The sequence below is a fragment of the Macaca mulatta genome, chromosome 12 (genome assembly GCF_049350105.2).
Source record: "Macaca mulatta isolate MMU2019108-1 chromosome 12, T2T-MMU8v2.0, whole genome shotgun sequence".
NCBI lineage: Eukaryota > Metazoa > Chordata > Mammalia > Primates > Cercopithecidae > Macaca > Macaca mulatta.
In genome coordinates, this window is record NC_133417.1 from 108,993,602 (window position 1) to 109,016,315 (window position 22,714).

At 40.7% G+C, this 22,714-nt stretch overlaps 1 pseudogene; it reads right to left on the bottom strand.

Moving 5' to 3' along the window:
- Nucleotides 1-15,619: 15,619 nt before the first annotated feature.
- LOC706445 (keratin, type I cytoskeletal 18 pseudogene) lies at nucleotides 15,620-21,930 on the bottom strand (annotated as a pseudogene).
- Between the last annotated feature and the right edge of the window lie 784 nt (nucleotides 21,931-22,714).

Sequence of the window (22,714 nt, forward strand, 5' to 3'; positions counted from 1 at the left end):
TTATGTCATAACATTTACTTATTTATTTATCTATTTTTTTGAGACAGAATTTCTTTCTTTCTTTTTTTTTTGAGATGGAGTCTCGCTCTGTCGCCCAGCCTGGAGTGCAGTGGCGTGATCTCGGCTCAGTGCAAGCTCCGCCTCCCGGGTTCATGCCATTCTCCTGCCTCTGCCTCCCGAGTAGCTGGGACTACAGGCGCCCGCCACCATGTGTGGCTAATTTTTTTGTATTTTCAGTAGAAATAAGGTTTCACCGTGTTAGCCAGGATGATCTCGATCTCCTGACCTCGTGATCCACCCGCCTCGGCCTCCCAAAGTGCTGGGATTACAAGTGTGAGCCACCACACCCAGCCTTGAGACAGAATTTCACTCTTGTTGACCAGGCTGGAGTGCAGTGGCATGATCTTGGGTCCCTGCAGTCTCTGCCTCTCAGGTTCTAGCAATTATCCTGCCTCAGCCTCCGGAATAGCTAGGATTACAGGCACCTGCCACCATGCCCATCTAGTTTTGTATTTTTTTAGTAAAGACAGGGTTTTGCTGTGTTGACCAGGCTGGTCTTGAACTCCTGACCTCAGGTGATCCACCTGCCCGCCTCGGCCTCCCAAAGTGCTGAGATTACAGGCATGAGCCACTGTGCCTGGCCCATAAAATTTATTTTTCTTGCCTTTATTTCAGTATAAATAACACAGTCTAATCAAGATTTTTCCATATAATTTGTGCATTATTGACTTAATACTATTATAAATTAAACAAGTTTTCTTTGTTCATTGTAGTTGTTAGTCTCAATTGAGATTGTGCCTTTATCTCAAACAACCAGAAAATAGTCTAGAGAAATTAGTTTCAGGATTATTTATAGGTGAATCTTTTCCTTCATATCCTTGCAAATGGTTTTGTGTTTTGTTCTAATTTCTTTATGTTTTGTTGAAATGCTACTTTAGTTTCAGTTTTTAACATGTATTTTTTATGCAGAAAACTCATTCGCTCTAAAATAAAAATTAAATTTCTTTTTAAAATAAAATATTCACATTTAGATTTGTTTCTTTTTGTAATAGTAAATGGTAACAATTCATATCAAATAACTAGAGCTAGAACTAATACAGAAGTCATTTCATTTTCTGACAAAGACTGCAATTTGTTCTTTGAGGATCTTCTGTTGTTTTACTTATCTTCGCTAATGCATTCTATAGCTTATTTAAGTTAAATCTAGTTGCTTTAATAGTGTTTGTTGGCATTCCCATCTATCTTAGTCGGTCTGGACTGCCGTAACAAATTACCATAAGCTAGTTGCTTAAACAACAGAGATTTATTTCTCACAGTTCTGGAGGCTGGGAAGTCCAAGATCCAGTGTCTAGTGAGGGCCTGCTTCCTGGTTTGCAGATGGTCATCTTGTGGTACCTTTATAGGGTATGAAATAGAGAGAGGAAGCAAGCTCTTTTGAGTCTCTTCTTAGAAGAGCACTAATTTCATCATGAGAGCCTCACCCAAATGACCTACCTACCTCCTAAAGTCCTCACCTCCTAATAGCACTCCATTGGGGGTTAGGGTTTCAACATATGAATTCTGTGGGACACAAACATGTGGTCTGTAACAGTCATGTTTTCAAAAGCAATTGTAAGGTCAAATTTGAATCTTTCATCAAGATTTCTATCTGTTGGCAGATTCATAAAATATTGTGTGTAATCTTTGAATTTTTCTAAAGAACATTGTCATTATCAGCATATTTGAAATCATGTCTCCTAGTGCCAAATACAAATGATGAGTCATATGTGCCTTCTGTATTTTTAGGCCAAAATTCTGACATATGTACATTGTTATGTACATTCTTTCCAACCATGGTATTGCCATTCTCATAGGCTTTCCTTTGATAATTAAAAAACAAAACAAAACAACATTAAAAGGCCAGGCATGGTGGCTCATGCCTGTAATCCCAGCACTTTGGGAGACCAATGCGGGTGGATCACCTGAGGTCAGGAGTTCAAGACCAGCCTGGCCAACATGGTGAAACTCCATCTCTACTAAAAATACAAAAATTAGCTGGGCGTGGTGGCACGCGCCTGTATTCCTAGCTACTTGGGAGAGTGATCGAATAGAAAAAAGAGTATCATTTCTCTCAGCTTCAGCCTGAAAAGTCTCGGGGAACTATTTTGACTTGTTCACCTTACATCAAATGCCAATGGGGAGGAGTCTTTTATGGAAGAAGGGTAAAAGCCTACAGACATGATTTCTGGAAAAATAATTGTCTGCTGAGCTGCTGCCCCATTTTTATCTAAGACAGGTCTAAGAAATGTCTAGTTCTTCATAAGAAAATAAGAAAATGGAGGTTTTGGAGTGTCACACTGTTTCATTCACTGGCAAGTTTTCATGAATCCGGCTCCACGTTTTTTTTCCTTGTGCGTATATTCTGGGCTTGTTCCTATTATATATCTGAGTCACCACTAAATTCAATTGTTCATAACCTTTTGATGGAAAATGGACCCTTTCGGGAATATTTTAAAAGTTATGGAACTTCTTCCAGGGAAAAAAACATATAAACATAAATTTTTCTATTGTTTCATGGTATTTATTTATTATTATTATTTTTTTGACATGAGTTTTGGTCTTGTTGCCCAGGCTGAAGTGCAATGGTGCGACCTCGGCTCATTGAAACCTCTGCCTCCCTGGTTCAAGCAATTCTCCTGCCTCAGCCTCCTGAGTAGCTGGGATTACCGGCCACTATGCCTGGCTAATTTTTGTATTTTCAGTAGAGACAGGGTTTCGCCATGTTAGCCAGGCTGGTCTTGAACTCCTGACCTCAGGTGATCCACCTGCCTTGGCTTCCCAAAGTGCTGGGATTACAGGCATGAGCCACTGCACCTGGCCTGTTTCATGGTATTTATAAAAATTCTTAAACTCATGGAGTATTCCTGAACAAGCTCATGCATAGGTCACCTTTTTTTTTTTTTTTTTCTGAGATGGAGTCTCACTCACTCTGTCACCCAGGCTAGAGTGCAGTGGTGCGATCTCAGCTCACTGCAACCTCCAACTCTGGGTTCAAACTATTCTCCTGCCTCAGCCTGAGTGGCTGGGATTACAGGCATGAGCCACCGTGCCCAGGGATGGTCATATATTTTTTTTTTTTTTGAGACGGAGTCTCGCTGTGTCTCCCAGGCTGGAGTGCAGTGGCGTGATCTCGGCTCACTGCAAGCTCCGCCTCCTGGGTTCACGCCATTCTCCCGCCTCAGGGATGGTCATATTTTAAGAAGGAAAATTGTGTGTCATTATGATGTTGTGAATTTGGACATCTTAACAGATATCAAGAGATTTACCTTTGGTTGCTCTAGGAATGTGTATTTTTAAAAATAATTTTATTTATTTATTTTTATGGGTACATAGGTGTATACATTTATGGGGTACATGAGGTATTTTAATATAGACATGCAATGTGTAATGATCACATCAGGGTAAATTGGGTATCTATCACCTTAAGCATTTATCCTTTCTCTGCATTTTAAACATTTCAATTATACTCTTTCAGTTATTATAAAATGTACAATAAGTTATTGTCGACCGTAGTCATCTTGTGCTATTGAACACTTGCTCCTATTCATTCTATCTAATTATATTTTTATTTCCATTAACCATCTCCAATTCATCCCTCTACCCCATACCCTTCCCAGCATCGTTCTATTCTCTACCTCCATGAGTTCAACTGTTTTAATTTTTAGCTCCTACAAATGAGTGAGAAGGTGTGAGGTTTGTCTTTCTGTGCCTGGCTTATTTCACTTAACATGATGTTTTCCAGTTCCATCCATGTTGTTGCAAATGACTGGATCTTACTCTTTTGTATGGTTGAATAGTACTCCATTGTGTATATGTACCACATTTTCTTTATATATTTATCTGTTGATGGACACTTAGGTTGCTTCCAAATCTTGGCTATTGTGAATAGTGCTACAACAAACATGGGAGTGCAGATATCTCTTTGATATATTGATTTGCTTTCTTTTAGGTATATATCTAACAGTGGGATGGCTGAATCATATGGTAATTCAATTTTTAGTTTTTTTGAGGAATCTCCAGATTGTTCTACATAGTGGTTGTACTAATTTATATTCCCACCAACAGCATATGAGAGTTCCCTTTTCTCCATATTTTCACCAGCATTTGTTATTGCCTGTCTTTTGGATAAAAGCATTTTAACTAGGGTGAGATGATATCTTATTGTATTTTGATTTGCTTTTCTCTGATGATGTTATGTTGACCACCTTTTCCTATACCTGTTTGCCATTTGTAGGTCTTCTTTGTTTTTTTTTTTTTTTTTTTTTTTTGAGATGGAGTCTCACTCTGTCACCCAGGCTGGAGTGCAGTGGTACGATCTTGGCTCACTGCAACCTCTGCCTCCCAAGTTCAAGTGATTCTCCTGCCTCAGCCTCCTGAGTAGCTGGGATTACAGGTGAGCACCACCACACCAGGTTAATTTTTGTATTTTTGTTAGAGACAGGGTTTCGCTATGTTGGTCAGGCTAGTCTTGAACTCCTGACCTCGTGATCCACCCATCTTGGCCTCCCAAAGTGTAGGTCTTCTTTTGAGAAATGTCTATTCAGATCTTTGCCCTTTTTAAAATTGGATTATTGTATTTTTTCCTATTGAGTTTTTTGAGCTCCTTATATAGTCTTGTTATTAATCTCTTGTCCGATGGATAGTTTGCACATATTTTCTCTCATTCTGTGGGGTGTCTCTTTGCTTTGTTGATTGTTCCCTTTGCTGTGCAGAGCTTTTTAACTTGATGTGATCCCATTTGTTCATTTTTGCCTTGGTTGCCTGTACTTTTGGGGTATCACTCAATAAATCTTTGCCCAGACCAATGTCCTGGAGATTTTCCCCAATGTTTTCTTTTAGTAGTATCATAGTTTGAGTCTTAGATTTAAGTCTTTAATCCATTTTAATTTGATTTTTGTATATGGTGAGAGACAGGAGTCTAATTTCATTCTTCTGCATATAGTATCCAGTTTTCCCAGCACCATTTATTGAGACGGCTGTCTTTTCCCCCATGTATATTCTTGGCATCTTTGTTGAAAATGAGTTCACTATAGATGTATGGATCTATTTCTGGGTTCCCTATTCTGTTCCATTGGTCTACGTGTCTGTTTTTATGCTAGTACCATGCTATTTGGGTGCTATGACTCTGTAGTATAATTTGAAGTCAAGTAATGTTATTCCTCCAGGTTTGTTCTTTTTGCTCAGGATGGCTTTGGGTGCTATGACTCTGTAGTATAATTTGAAGTCAAGTAATGTTATTCCTCCAGGTTTGTTCTTTTTGCTCAGGATGGCTTTGGCTATTCTGGGTCTTCTGTGGTCCCAAATAGATTTTATAATTTATTTTTCTATTTCTGTGAAGAATGCAATTGATATTTCAATAGGGATTGCATTTGGTCTGTAGATTGCTTGGGTAGTATGGACATTTTAACAAGATTGGTTCTTCCAACTCATGAACATGGAATATCCGTTCATTTTTTCCTGTTCTCTTCAATTTCTTGCATCAATGTTTTATTGTTTTTATTGTAGAGATTTTTCACTATAAGTTTACTCATAGGTATCTTATTTTATTAATATTTGTAGCTATTATAAATGGAATTTTTAAAAATTTCTTTTACAGATTGCTTTCTCTTGGTATATAGAAATGCTGAGTTTTGTGTGCTGATTTTGTATCCTGCAACTTTACTGAATTTTGTTTATCAATTCAAATAGTTTTTTTGGTAGAGTCTTTAGGTTTTTCCAAATATAAAATCATATCATCTGCAAACAAGAATAATTGGACTTTTTCCTCTTTAATTTGGGTCCCCTTTCTTTCTTTTGTTCATCTGTTTGCTCTAGCTAGAAGTTCCAGTATTGTGGTGAATAACAGTGGTGAAAGTGGGCATCCTTATTGTGTTCCAGGTCTTAGAGGAAAGGCTTTCAGTTTTTCCCCATTCAGTATGATACTAGTTGTATGCCACACATGGCTTTTATTGTGTGAAGATATATTCCTACTATCCTCAGTTTTTTGAGTTTTTATCATAAAGGGATATTGAATCTAATCAAATGTTTTTTTCAGCATCAGGTGAAATTATCATCTGGTTTTCATTCTTCATTCTGTTGATATAATGTATCACATTGATTGATTTGCATATGCTGAACCATCCTTGCATTCCTGGAAGAAATCCCACTTGGTCATGATGAATGATTTCTTTAATGTGTTGTTGAATTTGGTTTGCTAGTATTTTGTTGAGGATTTTTACATTAACGTTTATCAGGGATATTGGTCTGTAGTTTTCTTTTTTTGATGTGTCTTTGTCTGGTTTTGGTATCACAGTAATACTGGCCTGGTAGAATGAGTTTGGAAGTGTTTCCTTGTCTTCTATTTTTTGGAATGGTTTAAGTAGGATTGGTATTAGTTCTTGTTTAAATGTTTGATAAAATTTAGCAATGAAGCCATTAGGTCCTGGGCTTTTCTTTGCTGAGAGATTTTTTATTATGATTTCAATCTCATTACTTCTTATGGTCTATTCAGGTTTTGGATTTCTTCATGGTTCAATCTTGGTAGGTTGTACAGGTCTAGGAATGTATTCATTTATTCTAGCTTTCCCAATTTATTGGCATATAGTTGCTCATAGTAGTCTGTAACGATCCTCTGAATTTCTGCAGTATCAGTTGTAATGTATCATTTTCATCTCTTATTATATTTATTTGGGTCTTCTCTCTTTTCTTCTTAGTTAGTATCACTAAAGATTTGTCAATTTTATCTTTTCAAAAAACCAACTATTCATTTCAGTTATCTTTTATATTTTATTTTTGTTTTAACTACATTTGTGTCTGCTCTGATCTTTATTATTTCTTTTTTTCAACTAATTTTGGGTTTGGTGTGCTCTTACTTTTCTAGTTCTTTAACATGTATTATTAGGTTCTTTATTTGAAGTTTGTCTACTTTTTTGATATAGATGCTTATTGTTATAAACTTTCTTCTTAGTACTGCTTTGGCTGTGTCCCATAGATTTTGGTATGTTGTGTTTCCATTTTTATTTGTTTCAATAAATTTTTAAATTTTCTTCTTAATTTCTTCATTGATTCACTGGTCATTCAGGAGCATGTTGTTTAATTTCCATGTGTTTATATAGTTCTCAAAGTTCCTCTTGTTATTGATTTTTAGTTTGATTCAACTGTGGTCAGAGAAGATACTTGATATGATTTTAATGTTTCAGATTTTTAAAGATTTGTTTTGTGGCCTAACGTATGGTCTATCCTTGAGAATGAGCCATGTACTGGGGAGAAAAATGTGTATTCTGCAGCCATTGTATGAAATGTTCTGTAATTATCTATTAGGACCATTTGGTCTATAGAGCAGATTAAGCCTGATGTTTCTTTGTTGATTTTCTGTTTGGAGGATCTGTCCAATGCTGAAAGTGGAGTGTTGAAGTCTCCATCTCTTATTGTATTGGGGTCTATCTCTCTCTTTAGTTTTAATAATATTTACTTTATATATCTGAATGCTCCAGTATTGGGTGCACGTATACTTACAATTGTTATATCTTCTTGCTGAATTGACTCTTTTATCATTTTATAATGACCTTCTTTGTTTCTTTTTATAGTTTTTGTCTTGAAATTTATTTTGTCCAATATAAATATAGCTACTCTTGTTCTTTTTTGGTTTCCATTGGCATGGAATATCTTTTTCCATCCCTTTATTTTCAGCCTCTGTGTGTCTTTATAGGAGAAGTGTGTTTCCTTTACCTAGCAGATCACTGGGTCTTATTTTTCAACCCATTCAGCCACTCTGCCTTTTTATTGGAGAAGTTAGTCCATTTACGTTTAATGTTATTATTGATTATATTACTATTGATGTTATTGAATGTTATTATTATTATTGATAACTAAGAACTTACTCCTGCCATTTCATTATTTGTTTTCTGGTTGTTTTGTGGTCTTCTCTTCCTTCTTTCTTTCCTCCTTGTCTTCCTGTTACTGAAGGTGATTTTCCCTGGTGGTATGTTTTAATTTCTTGCTTTCTATTTTTATGTATCTGTTGTATATGTTTTGATTTGAGGTTACCATGAGGCTTGCAAATAATAAAACCCCTTATTTTAAACTGACAAGTTAAAACTGATTGCAGAAACAAACTAACGAACAAGCAAAGCAAAATCTAATAAAAACTCTACACTTTAACTTCATTCCCCTGCTTTTTAACTTTTTGTTGTTTCTATTTATTTCTTATCATATTGTCTATGTCTTCAGAAGTTTTTGTGGTTAATATGTGTATATAAAAAAAATAATACATTATATAATATATGATAAATAATATATATAAACATACACACGTGTGTATTTTTTTTTTTTTGAAACAGGGTCTTGCTGTGTTACCCAGGCCAGACTGCAGAGGCTTGACCAAGGCTCACTGAAGCCTCAACCTCCTGGCTCAAGTGATGATCCTCCCATCTCAGCCTCCTGAGTAGCTGGGACTATAGACATGTACCACCATATCCATCAAACTTTTTTATTTTGTAATTGTTTGTAGAGAGGGGGTTTCACCATGTTGCCTAGGCTGGTCTTGAACTCTTGGAGCTCAAGTGGTCTGCCTGCCTTGGCCCCCTGAAGTGCTGGGATTACAGGCATGAGCTACCACACCTAGCCTATAGTTATTATATTTAGTAGGTTTATCTTTTAGTCTTTCTACTCAAAATATGAGTAGTTTATACATCACAATTACAATGTTGTAATATTCTGTGTACTTACTATTACCAATGAGTTTTGTACCTTCAGATGATTTTTTATTGCACATTAATATTCTTTTCTTTCAGATTAAAAACTCCCTTTAGCATTTCTTGTAGGACAATTCTGGTGTTGATGAAGTCCCTCAGTTTTTGTTTCTCTGGGAAAGTCTTTATTTCTCCACCATGTTTGAAGTATATTTCCAACAGATATACTATTCTAGGATAAAAGTTTTTTCCTTCATCATTTTAAATATGTCATGCCACTCTATCCCGGCCTGTATGTTTTACACTGAAGAGTCTGCTCCCAGACATATTGAAGCTCCATTATATGCTATTTATTTCTTTTGCTGCTTTTAGGATCCTTTCTTTATCTTTGACCTTTGAGAATTTGATTATTAAATGCTTTAAAATAGTCTTATTTGGGTTAAATCTGCTTGGTGTTCTATACTCCTCTTGTACTTGAATATATTTCTCTAGGTTTGGAAAATTCCCTTTTTTTATCCCTTTGAATAAACTTTTCACTCCAATCTCTCTCTCTATCTCTTCGTTAAGGCCAATAACTCTTAGATTTGCCCTTCCAAAGCTATTTTCTGGATCTTGTAGGTGTGCTTCATTCTTTTTTCTCCTCTCACTGTGTATTTTCAAATAGCCTATCTTCAAGATTATGAATTCTTTCTTCTGCTTGATCAATTCTGCTGTTGAGAGACTGATGCATTCCTTAATATGTCAACTGTATTTTTCAGCTCCAGAATTTCTGCTGGGTTTTTAAAAATTATTTCAATCTCCTTGTTAAATTTATCTGATGGGATTTTGAATTCCTTCTTTATGTTATCATGAATTTCACTGAGCTTTCCCAAAACACATATTTTGAATTATCTATCTGAAAGATCACATATTTCTGTCACTCCGGGATTGGTCACTGGTGCCTGATTTAGTTGATTTGGAGTGGTCATGTTTTCTTGGATGATCTTGATGCTTGTGGAAATTTATCATTGTTTGGGCATTGAGGAGTTTGGTATTTATTGTAGTTTTCACTGTCTGGGCTTGTTTGTACCTGTCCTTTTTGGGAAGGCTTTCCAAGTATTCAAAGAAAATTGAGTGTTGTGATTTAAATCCTTGATCGCTATAACCAGACCTGCATTAGCAGGCACCTTAAGCCCAGCAATGCCGTGTCTCTTGCAGACTTATAGAGGTACCATCTTGGTGGTCTTGGATAAGATCCAGGAGAATCCCTAGATTACCAGACAGAGACCCTTGTTCTCTTCCCTTACTTTCCCCTAAACAAATGAAGTCATGAAGTCCCATTCTCCATGCTGAGCTGCCTGGAATTGGGGGAGGGGTGGCACAAGCACCGTTGTGGCCATCAGCACTGGGACTACACTGAGTCAGACTTAAAGCTCGCACAGCACACTGAGTCTTACACAAGGCCTATAGTGACTACTGCCTGGCTACTGCAAATGTCCACTCAAGGCCAAGGGCTCTTCAGTCAGCAGGTGGTGAATCCATCCAGGCTTGTGTTTTTTTCTTCAGAGTGGTGAGCTCCCCCTGGCCCAGGGAAGGTCCAGAAATGCCATTGGCAGTCAAGGCCTGGAGTCAGGAACCTGACGAATCTACTTGGTGCTCTACCCTACTGCAGCTGAGCTGACACAATATAAAGTCTTTTCCACTCTTCCTTTTCCTTTCCTTATGCAAAAGGAGTTTCTTTCCCTGTCCAACACTGCCCCAGGCCCATGACAAATACTGTCAGGCTATGGCTGACGTTCACTTTCAGTCAGCTTGTGGTGAGTGCTGCCATGCTTGGGTCTCTCCTTTCAGGGCATTGGGCTCCCCTCTAGCCTAGAGCAGGTCTAGAAATGCCTTCCAGGAACGAAGGCCTGGAATCTGGGACCCCAAGAGCCTGCTCAGTGCTCTACCCTACTGTAGCTGAGCTGGTCCCTAAGCTGCAAGACAAAGTTCCCTTTAATTTTCCCTCTGCTTTCCTCAAGCAGAAGGAGTCTCTCCCTGAGGCCACCACAGCTTGGAATGCACTGAGTCACAGCAGAAGCCAGCATGGCTCTGAGTCTCACCCAAGGCCTGTGGTAAGTACTGCCTGGCTACCACTGACGTTTACTCAAGGCCAAAGGGTTCTTTAGTCAGCAGGTGATTAATCCTGCCAGGACTGGGTCCTTTCCTTCAAGGCAGCAGTCTCCGTTCTGGACCTAAATGTATCTAGAAATGTTTTTCAGGAGCTAGAGCCTGGAATGGGGGCCTCAGGACTCTGCCTGGTGCCCTAGCCTGCTGTGGGTGAGTTGGTATCCAAGTTGCAAGAAAAGGTCCTCTTTACTCTCCCCATGCCTCTCTTCAAACAGAAGGAAGGAGCCTCTCCTGGAGCTGCGAGCTGTGCTGCCTTGGGCTGGGAAGGGGTGATGCAAACACTCTCTTGGCTGCTTTGTCTCACTAGGTGTCTCACTAGATCGCATGCCCCACAAGTCCACTGGCTTCAAGCCACATGGCATCAGTACTTGCTTAGGAATTGCAGTCCTTGTGGCTTAGACTACCTTTCAAGTTTATTTAGGACCCCAGAGTACTTTAGCCTGAAGTGGTGGGGCTTGCTGGAACTCAGGTTCTGACCACTGGGATGTGCAATTCTCCTCTGGCTAGGGTTGGTCTAAATGCTCCCTCTGTGGGTTCTGGTTGAATTCTGCCCTGTGTTGCTTTCTGCTGTGGCAGGACAGCACTGAGTTCCAACGTGAAGTCCCACAATCACTGCACTCTTTCTCCTCCAAGCACACACATTTTGTCTCTGCTGCTTCCAGGCTATGGGGAAGGGGTGGTGTCAGTGATTCAAGACTGTCTTTATTACCTTCCTCAGTGTCCCTTTCCTTGATATGATGTTAAAACCAGGCACTGTGAAGGAATGTGTATTTTTGAATCCATTCTCATGTTGAATCAACCCACAGAAAGATACACAAATCTAACATCATTTCTGTTCAGACAAACAACAAAATTCAGTTAGTTGTTGTGCATTTGTGATGTTAAACATCACAAATTAGTATGTCAAACACGTGATGACATCCAACGAGACACTTGGATATAATGTTTGTTAATTTGTTTTCAGTCTTGAAAGCTTTCTGGGTAGAAGAGAGATAAATGAGTTTCATTTTATGAGGCCCAGAGGTATAGAATAAGGACCAATTACTTGAATTCTCAGAAGAACCAATTTAAGACAGTTGAAGCCCCTCTCTCTTTCATTCCAAAATGGCAAGAGATGTATGTTGAAAGCAAGAATAAAGGGCTTTGGTTGGGCTCAAGAGGCGTCATCTGTTTAAAATACGGCAATGGGGTGTATTGTCCTCAAATTCCTCACCCCAGGTCAAAGTGTTAGGGAGAGAGGCCTGGTCTACTAATGGGTACATGGTATTCCCCTATCTAACATCAGGGCCTTGGTTAACAACTCATTGCTTATAAAAGGGGCAGAAGCTTCTTCTTAACTCCACTTCCAAACTTCCTAAGAGAGCAGTGTGGGGAAATGATGATTCCTTGATTTAATTTATACTGCCTATTTCCCTTCCACCTACACAGGAAAGGCAGGAGAGTCAACTTCCAGTAGAAGTGGCACTTTCTTCTTACATAGTAGGATGAAGTAATTATCTCTGTCATGTTATAAGACTCTAATTGACATCAGAGTTGACTCTATGCCTTGGACATCTCTTATGTATCACTGCAAATCTCAACCTTGCCTGTCTTTTTTCTCCTTCTGTTGAGGCAAGCAGTTTGCAGTTTCAACCTGACAGTACCTCATCTCAGATGCCCTCCGAATGCTGCTCACCTGCTCTGGGGCTTCTGAGCTGATATCTTTGTGTATATTCCTCAGAAACACAGTTGGTGCCCATATATGCTTGACAGATTAGATTATGACTTTCAATCTTCACTCCCTCCCTGTAATAGAATTATACATTGAAACTTATTGTCAAGTGTTTTTATTTTTAGTACCTCCCAGTAGAAGAGAGAGAGATTTTATCTCTGCCTCCTCGACTTTGGGTTTGGCTGTATGACTTACTTTGGCTTATGGAATGTGAGTGCATGGGATGCAAGCAGAAGCTGTAAATGTCTGTGTTGTTTGACTTGGTCTCATGTTTCTGCCATTCACCGTGAGAAAGCATGGACCAGGAAGTTTCTGGTCCAAGGAGAAGATACACATGGAGTAGAATTGAACCCAACCCACTCACAGACTGGAGTGGAGCATGGTCAGCTGACCTACAGACCCAGGAGTGAAAAACTGACATTTGTTTTGTAAGCTTTTAAAATTTGGGGTTGTTTGTTATATAGTATTGTTGCAGTAATAGTTGGTGATACCGTTTGGATCTGTGTCCCTGCCCAAATCTCATGTCAAATTGTAATCCCCAGTGTTGGAGGAGGGGCCTGGTGGGAGGTGATTGGATCGTGGGGCCGATTTCCCCTTTGCTGTTCTTGTGATAGTGAGTTCTCACAAGCTCTGCCTGTGTAAAAATGTGTAGCCCCTCCCCTTCATTCTCTTCCTTCTACTCTGGCCATCTAAGATGTACCTGCTTCATCTTCACCTTTTGCCATTATTGAAAGTTCCTGAGGCCTCCCCAGCCATGTTACCTGTATATCTTGCAGAATCATGAGTCAATGAAACCTCTTTTCTTTATAAATTACCCAGTTTCAGGTATTTACCCTTGACTTGGCTTTCCATTCTCCCAGGTTTTGTGTCACCTTGCTATGACTACTGCCTCCTGGATTCACTCCCCAGTAAAGTATTCATATAGACATCTTTGTTTCCCACTTTGCTTTTTGAGGAACCCAAGCTAAGACACTCTATGTTTGCTTCTAATTTTCATTAATTACAGGTCTATATACATTGTTCAGATATTGGAGGCTCCAAAGTGTTCACCACCCCAACCTCCCACACTTTTGCCAGCAATTAGACAGTCACATTCTTTAGGTCTTCTCTGAACAAGCCTAGGGGGCTTCAGGGGATGTATCGGAGGGCTAATGAGAAGATGTTGACCTGATTTGAGACTAAATTTTATTTTATCTTCTGGTCTATCTCAATCCAAAGCCTCCTCTGTCAGTTATCAACAGAGCCCTTGCTATCGCCTACCCCAAGCCTCTTTCTTCTTAGACAGCTAGCAATCCCAGCAATAAGAATGTACTCTGTAACTCTTGGAGAATTTTCCAAAGATGGAATGGACTAACTAGGGAAGCAAGGAGTTCCTCATCACTGAAGAGGTGTTAAGGAAGCTGAGTGATCATTTGTGAACTATGTAGGAATTAAGTAAGTAAATAAAAATCATAGCTATCATTTATTTAGTGCTAAGCACATTGTTAAATATCTTAAATATACTAGCTCAAGTCTTCACAATAACCCTTCACACTACTTTCTTCATTTCTTTATCTGAGGGAATTGAGACTCTGGGAGGTTAAGTAACTTGTTTAAGGTCTGTGACCAGGAAATGACAAGGCCAACCCAGTTTGTCCTGCTTCCAAGCCTATTCTCTTCTCGCAAGTACAGATGACATTTTAATTATGGGCTAGGGGCTTAAATCAACTTGATCTTAAGATCTCTTCTATTTCAGACTCTACAAGTCTACTAACTTCTGCATCAAAGCACAGTAGCAAAAGGAGATGATATAATACTGTATGAGGTTTCCTTCCCACCTGTTTTCCTTCCTTTAAAATTGAAAAGATTGACACATCATAACTTTTTTAACCAACAAGTGAGTATAGTGGTTTTCACACTCAAATCACACCCAAGGTTGTTTTCTGATTCCAGACAGGTTTTTGCAGAATGTAGTCATTTATAAATTAGGTGAGGCTTCTGCTTGACTGTTCTGGCTGGAGTGGAGAAAATGAGCCATGAAGGTCTGTGGGAGTGTGGGGGTCATGCTGGGGGAGGTATAGGTGATGTTTACAAGGACAACTACCACAGTCAGAGATGTCTTACACCTGGGTGGCCTCTGGCTGTTTGGGAAGGATTATAAGTACTAAATATAATACAAAAGGAAAAAAGAGGGGCAACGGAGTTGGGTTTGGCCTAAAAGCTTATGATCTGACTCATAGACACCTGAAAACATTCGAGAGAAGGGGAGGAAGGTGTGTGCTTTGGGAGGATATGAGTGCACGCACGTAGGACAGTACATCTGTCACTTTGAGAGTGTACTTGAACATTTTCATGCCCTAAATAACGACGTGTTACTTGGGCTCTTCTAAGGACTAAAATGTGCTAAGTGCAAACACCGACTATGTGCTTTTTTTTTCTTGACCTCTGAACTTTTTATTGCCCTCCTGTTCCCCAAAGGGCACCCTGCTTCTGGGGCTTAGTGTCTCAGAACTTCGATTTCATCGGTCTCAGACATCACTTTGCCATCCACTATCAGGCAAGTGGGGGTCTTTTGGATGGTTTGCATGGAGCTGCTGCTGTCCAGGGCATCACCAAAATTGAAGTCCTCGCCATCTTCCAGCAGGCAGCAGTAGCTGGCAATCTCAGCCTCCAGCTTGACCTTGATGTTCAGCACGGCCTGGTACTCCTGGGCCTGGCCCTGTCCCTCTGCCCAGGTCTGTGCCAGCTCTGACTCCAGGTGCAGCAAGATCCCATTGAACTGTTCCATCTGCAGAGTGTAGCAGGCCTCCACCTGCTTCAGGCTGTTCTCCAAGCTGGCCTTCCGATTTTTCATCCAGTCCAGGTTGATACCCAAGGACTGGACTGTATGTGTCAGCTCCATGAGCATCATCGCAGCAGCTCCAACCTCAGCGGACTGCGTGGTGACCACTGTGGTGCTCTCCACAATCTTCTGAGACCAGTACTTGTCTAGCTCCTCTGAGTTATCTGAGTCGCCTCATTGTATTGGGCCCGGATGTCCACCATGACCTTGGCGAGGGCCTGAGATTTGGGGTTATCTAGTGTCACAGTCAACAGAGCTGGCAATCTGGGCTTGTAGGCCTTTTCCTTCCTCTTCATGGTTCTTCAGGAAGAGCAGCTCCTCCTTGAGAGCCTTGATCTCTGTCTCCAGATGCAGCTGAGTGACACTGATGTGATCAATGACCTTGTGGAGCCCATGGATGTCATTCTTCACAGACTGGCACATGGCCAGCTCTGTCTCATACTTGACTCTAACGTCAGCAGCGAGACACGCATTGTCGATCTGCAGAATGATGTGGGCATTGTCAACAGTATTTGTGAAGATCTGAGTCCTCAGGTCCTCGATGGTCTTGAAGTAGTGGTCCCAGTCTCTGACCTACGGTAGCTTCTCCTCCAGGTGCTCCCAGATTTTGCTCTCCAGCTTCCAGTTTTCTGTCTCCAGGTTCCTCACTCTGTCCAGGTAGAGAAACGCCAGGTGGTCATTTAAGCTTGGCATGGTCTCTTCATTCTGGATGCCTCCCATTCCTGCCAGACTCCCGACCATCCCTGCAGCCACAACCTTGTGTGTCTGGAATTGGTGGGTTCTTGGTCTCGTTGACTTCAAAAATGAAGCCACAGACCCTCGTGGTGAGTGTTACAGTTCTTAAAGATGGTATGTCTGGAGTTTGTTCCTTCAGAGGTGTCTGGAACTTCTTCCTTCTGGTGGGTTTGTGGTCTCGCTGACGGGTGATGTTGCAGACCTTCACAGTAAGTGTTACAGCTTGCAAAGGCAGGGTGGACCTAAAGAGTGAGCAACACCAACATTTATTGCAAAGAGTGAAAGAACAAACCTTCCACAGCTTGGAAAGCAATGCAAGAGGCTAGTCAGGGCAGCCTGCTTTTATTCCCTTATCTGGCCCCACCCACATCCTGCTGATTGGTCCATTTTATAGAGAACTGATTGGTCCATTTTATAGAGAGCTGATTGGTCCATTTTTACAGTGAGCTGATTGGTCTGTTTTGACAGAGTGCTGATTGGTGCATTTACAATCCTCTAGCTAGACATAAAAGTTCTCCGAGTCCCCACTAGGTTAGCTAGATACAGAGTACTCATTGGTGTATTTACAAACTTTGAGCTAGACACAGAGTGCTGATTGGTGCATTTACAATCCTCTAGCTAGACATAAAAGTTCTCCAAGTCCCCACTAGGTTAGCTAGATACAGAGTACTCATTGGTGTATTTACAAACCTTGAGCTAGACACAGAGTGCTGATTGGTGTATTTGCAAACCCTGAGCTAGACACAGAGTGCTGATTGTTGTATTTACAATCCCTTAGCTAGACATAAAAGTTCTCCAAGTCCCCGCTAGACTCAGGAGCCCAGCTGGCTTCACCTAGTGGATCGCGCACCGGGTGGTGGGTGGAGCTGCCTGCCAGTCTTGCACCATGCACCCATACACCTCAGCCCCTGGGTGGTTGATGGGACCCAGCGTGGCAGAGCAGGGGGCGGAGCTCGTCAGGGAGGCTCGGGTGGTGGGAGAGCCCACCTTGGGGTGGGGGGTTCAGGCATGGCAGGCTGCAGGCCCTGAGCCCTGCCCCGTGGGGAGGCAGCTGAGGCCCGGCGAGAACTCTAACACAGGGCTGTCCTGGGGGACCCGATGCACCCACTGCAGCTGCTGGCCTGGGTGCTAAGCCCCTTACTGCCCTGGGTCAGCAGTTCTGGCTGTCTGCTCTGAGTGCTGGGCCCACGGAGCCACGCCCGCACCTGCTGGAACTCATGTTGGCCTGTGAGCACTGGGCGCAGCCCTGGTTCCCGCCGGCGCCTCTCCCTCCACACCTCCCCACAAGCAAAGGGAGCCTGGGCCAGCCTCGGCCTCTCCAACCTCGGCCCTCTCCAGTCTCGGCCAGCCCAGAGAGGGGCTCCCACAGTGCCGTGGCAGCCTTAAGGGCTCTTCAAGCACCACCAGAGTGGACGCCAAGGCAGAGGAGGCGCCAAGAGCGAGGGCTGCTAGCATGTTGTCACTTCCCACCTGGACCCCAAGCCACCCCGGAAGCTGGTGGAGTGGGACATAGAGATCCGGGAACCAGAGCCTCCAGTGCCTGCATAGACGCTGGCCGCACTTCTGACTGGTGGGTGCGGTAGCTAGGCGCCTGGACAGAACCAAGGGACCCATAGTTGGTGGGGAAGCAAGTGGTGAGGTTCATACTGTCTGGGCCGGGGGTAGAGTGAGAGGACAGATCAGGCTTGGCTGAAGGCTTTGTTGTTGTTGTTGTTGTTGTTGTTGAGATGGAGTTTCGCTCTTGTCACCCAGGCTGGAGTGCAATGGCGCAATCTCGGCTCACTGCAACCTGTGCCTCCCTGGTTCAAGCGATTCTCTTGCCTTAGCCTCCCAAGTAGCTGGGACTACAGGCATGTGCCACCACGCCTGGCTAATTTTGTATTTTTATTAGAGACTGGGTTTCTCCATGTTGGTCAGGCTGGTCTCGAACTCCCGACCTCTGGTGATTCACCTGCCTCGGCCTCCGAAAGTGCTGGGATTACAGGCATAAGCCACTGCTCCTGGCCTGCTCTGTTTTTAATTAGCACATAAACCAATGACTATAGTTATATAGACTACAGGCACCAAAAACTATATGTAATCTGCAAATATGTAACTGAGACATTAGGTTTTAAAAACATATAGAAAAGACACTTGTGATTAAGACTTCATATTATAGTATTACATCATAAACAAATTGTGATTAATTACCTTTAAGAAAATCTGCTCTATAGACTGAGAAGGGGGAAGTGTTGCTTCAGTACAAACCATCTTTTTGTTGCTTTGGGTTTATGTTAATGTTTTGTTTCCTTGAGTTCCTATATACTACATCATATTATATAGGGTGGGAATAGTTGTGTAGTTTTTGCTTAATAAAACATTGTTTTGGGACATTTGTTATTCCTTACCTGGGAACAGAACTCCAACATAACAAAAATTAGAGAAGATATTCTGAGAATTAGGTAACAGGAAGTAGGAATGCAGAAACAAAAGAGGAAGGGGCAAAATATAAAGTTTTATTTGCTAGAAACAGTATTTTGCAAAAGGAAAGAGAATGGAGGGGGTCAAAAATTTGGAGAAACACTATAGATGATGTTGTCCTCAGTTGTCACTGTGTACATTAACATGTTAAAGGTTCTGAAAAGTCCCATAATAAAAAAGCTGATGTAACTTGGATAAACAAATGTTTTCCAACTCATTTTGATCATCTTACTTTTTAAACATTTTAATTTTTTACATAATATGTATTAATAATTTATGGAACTATTGTTCTGTACCACATTTTGGGAAGTTGGTCCAGAACTCATATTGGTTCAACCCTTGTCCTCTAATGAAGGTACTTGTCTTCATCCAGTTTGAAGCTGATAATTAAAATAATAATAAAAATACCTTAATTGTATAGCACTGTTCAGTTAATGAAATGCTATCACATCTACTTTCTCTGTTGGTCTTTATGACAGCAGTCTGAGGTAGACAATATTGTTCTCATTTCACAGATAAGGGAACTGAGACACAGAGCGTTTAAGTGGTTGTTATGGCAACATGTAGAGAAGAGAAGGGAGTTGAACCTTAGTCTTCTGCATTTAAATGGCAGGCTTATATTTATTATGCTGTTGAAAGTGTTTTTATGTAAATGTATGTACTTGATGAAATGTATATAACTGGCTGGGAGGGGGAAGAGAGAGGGAGAGAGACTGAGAAAGAGAGAGACAGATATTGCAATGTGATGATCAGACTGCAGGTTACAGAACCTAATCATCTTCTATATCGCCAATGGAAATTGGAGAAAAAGTTTATTGGATTTCATAATGACTCTATGTTTATGATCATTTAAATTATTCAGTTAAAGTTTTTTTTTTTTTTAAGTAGAAATACTATTTATTTATTTAAGATGGAGTTGTCCAGGCTGGAGTGCAATGGCACGATCTTGGCTCACTGCAACCTCCGCCTCCCGGGTTCAGGCAATTCTCTTGCCTCAGCCTCCCAAGTAGCTGGGATTACAGGTGCCTACTACCATGCTCGGCTAATTTTTGTATTTTTTAGTAGAGACGAGGTTTCACCATGTTGGCCAGGCTAGTCTCGAACTCTTGACCTCAGGTGATCTGGTTGCCGCGGCCTCCCAAAATGCTGGGATTACAGGCATAAGCCACCGCGCCCAGTCAGAAATAATACTTTAATCATTGGGAAGAAAGAACACAAAAAGCTCAACTACTGACATGTGAAGTATCTTATCTCTGTATAGATAAAACAAGATAAAACCATAGACAAAACAAGGGCAATACAGTTTGTTAAATCCCAGAAGGATTTCTAAATAGTCATAGGGAAAAGTTTTAAACAAGAATTCTTAAAGGTTCTGGCATGTGAAATTAAAAATTCCACAATAATGTTCTCAAGAACAAAAGGTTTAATCTCGTGTGTGTGTGTGTGTGTGTTGTGTGTTTGTATAGCCACATGAAGCATGATATCGTTAGACTACAAGACTTTGATGGGTCAAGAAACGTAATTATTTGGTCAAGCTATTGAATTCAAGCAGATATTTTCATAGTGTGAGTCTTAAAGAAAAACAATCATAAAAAGGAAAAAGCTTATGAATAATGAAGACGAGAAATTCAGGTCACACTATGCCCAGAAGCTATACTTTTTTTCTACCTCAAGTAAGGAGCTCTCTAAACATATATTCTTCATAGATACAGAAAACATTTCTTTCTTTCCTTTTTTTTTTTCTTTCTTTTGAGACAGAGTCTCTCTCTGTTGCCCAGGCTGGAGTGCAGTGGCACAATCCCGACTCACTGCAACCTCCACCTCCCAGGTTCAAGCAATTGTTGTGCCTCAGCCTCTCCAGTAGCTGGGATCACAGGCATGCACCATCATGCCCAGCTAATTTTTGTATTTTTAGTGAAGACAGGATTTCACCATGTTTGCCAAGCTGGTGTTAAACTTCTGGCCTCCTGTGATCCACCTGCCTCGCTCTCCCTAAGTGCTGGGATTACAGGTGCGAGCCACTGTGCCCAGCCACAAAACATTTCTTGTAATGGTCTTTTATAGGAGACATTTGCAGATAATGTTCCAGAACATATTTCTCCGTAGGAGCTTTGCATTTCCTGATATTTCAGAATTTGCATGGATCTATGTAGTAATGATTTAGCAGCACAATGAGCTACACCAATAGATGTATATAGTTAATGAAGCATGTGGTTGAAATAGAAAGTGTAATTTAAAATGGAACTACTAGCACCAGAGAAATGTGAATGCTTTGTTGTTGGTCTGTTGCTGTTAGGCCTGATTCAAGAATCAACATATCACCAGGTGTGGTGACTCGAGGCTGTAATCCCAGCACTTTGGGAGGCCAAGGCTGGTGGATCCCTTGAGTCCAGGAGTTTGAGATTAGCATGGGCAACATGGTGAAACCCTGTCTCCACAAAAAATACAAAAATTGTGTGGTGCATGCCTGTAGTTCCAGCTACTTGGGAGGCTGAGGCAGGAGTATCATCTGAGCCCAGGAGGTGGAGATTGGAGTGAGCTAGTGAGCTGAGATTGCACCCTTGCACTCTAGCCTGGGCAACAGTGTGAGACTCTGTCTCAAAAACAAAACAAACAAACAAAAAACACCCCAAGAAACAAAAACGTGTCATTGACGAGAATGTCATCAGAAGATCATGAGAGAAAACTATAGTTGGGACTAGAATCCTAAGAATTTCATTAATACTTTGTTCTTAACGATTTCATTCAGATGAGTATAAAATACAGCTCTACTTTAGTGACAAATTGCTCACATAGAGATTGACCCAATAGTCCCATAGACAGGTTTTTTTTTTGTTTTTTTTTTTGGTAAACATAGCAATTAACCCTTCTGGTCTTAAAGCTTGAAACTTACGTTTGTTTTATGTGAGTTCCTAACTTAGAAAACAACCCTCAGGCCTCCCAAAAAGTATCAAATCACTGAAACTCACCAGATCATCCATCCAGACAATGAGAAGCCAGGCCCCTCACTTGTCATAATTGCTCCCTTACCTCTCAGTAGTTCCTGTTTTCCCACACAAAGTTACATTTCTTCCCTGCTATGTAAACCCCTAATTTCAGTTGGTCAAGGAAATGGATTTGAGACTGCTCTTCCACCTTCTCAGCTGCAGCACCTGATTAAAGCCTTCTTCCCCAGCAGTAATTGGCATCTCAGCAAGTGGCTTTCTGTGCAGCAAGCAGGACATAAACCAAATCCTTGGGGTTTTGGTAACAGCATCACAAGAAGTTTGGTAGGTTGTCCATGGCTGGTACAGGAGCTGAATCACATGATCAAAGCCCAGGCTTTTTCTGTCTTCGGATGCCACCATTTTAGGATTTGGCTATTGTCCTCAAACTTGCAAGGTATCTGCTTCATTTCAGGAATCATATCTATGTATCATTCGGGAAGAAACGTAAAGGGTCAAAAGCCTTCATGAGCTTGTCTTGTTTTCTTCTCAAAAGTGTTATTATGTTTTGGCAAAATACACCATCCACATAAAAAGAGTTCAAATAATAAATGTATAATATGTGTGCACACGTATATATGTGGTTCAATGTATGATAATATAATGAAAACCTGTATATGCCTGTCCTAGAATAAGAAATAGAAAATAACTATTTTCTATTGCATGGAAGATTGTCTACATGGGAAGTTCCTTGCATCCCTTCTCTATTCTATCTTCCTTTCTCCTTATCAGAGATAAACATTGATTTGTGTTTTTATCATTTTCTTTTCTTTAATTTTAACATATATGTATGCATTTTTAAGAAGTATGTTTTTCAGTTTTGCATATTTTGACCTTTATGTAGAATCATATTCTATGTTTTCTTCTGCAACTTGCTTTTTTGCTCAATATTAGATTTGAGATAGTTATCTATACTGATGCTATTCATTTCCATTGTTACAGTTTTTCCATTGTTTCAATATATCCTTCCGGTCTCCAATTTTAGTTATTTTCTTTTCTTTCTATTTTAAGGAATCAGGCTATTACATGTCTCCTTGTGCATGAGTGGAATATTTTCTTTAAAAAATATATATCTAGGAGTGGAATTGCTGTATTTTAGGTTGTGTTAAATTTCAACTTTTCTAGATAATGGCAAATTGTTTTCCAG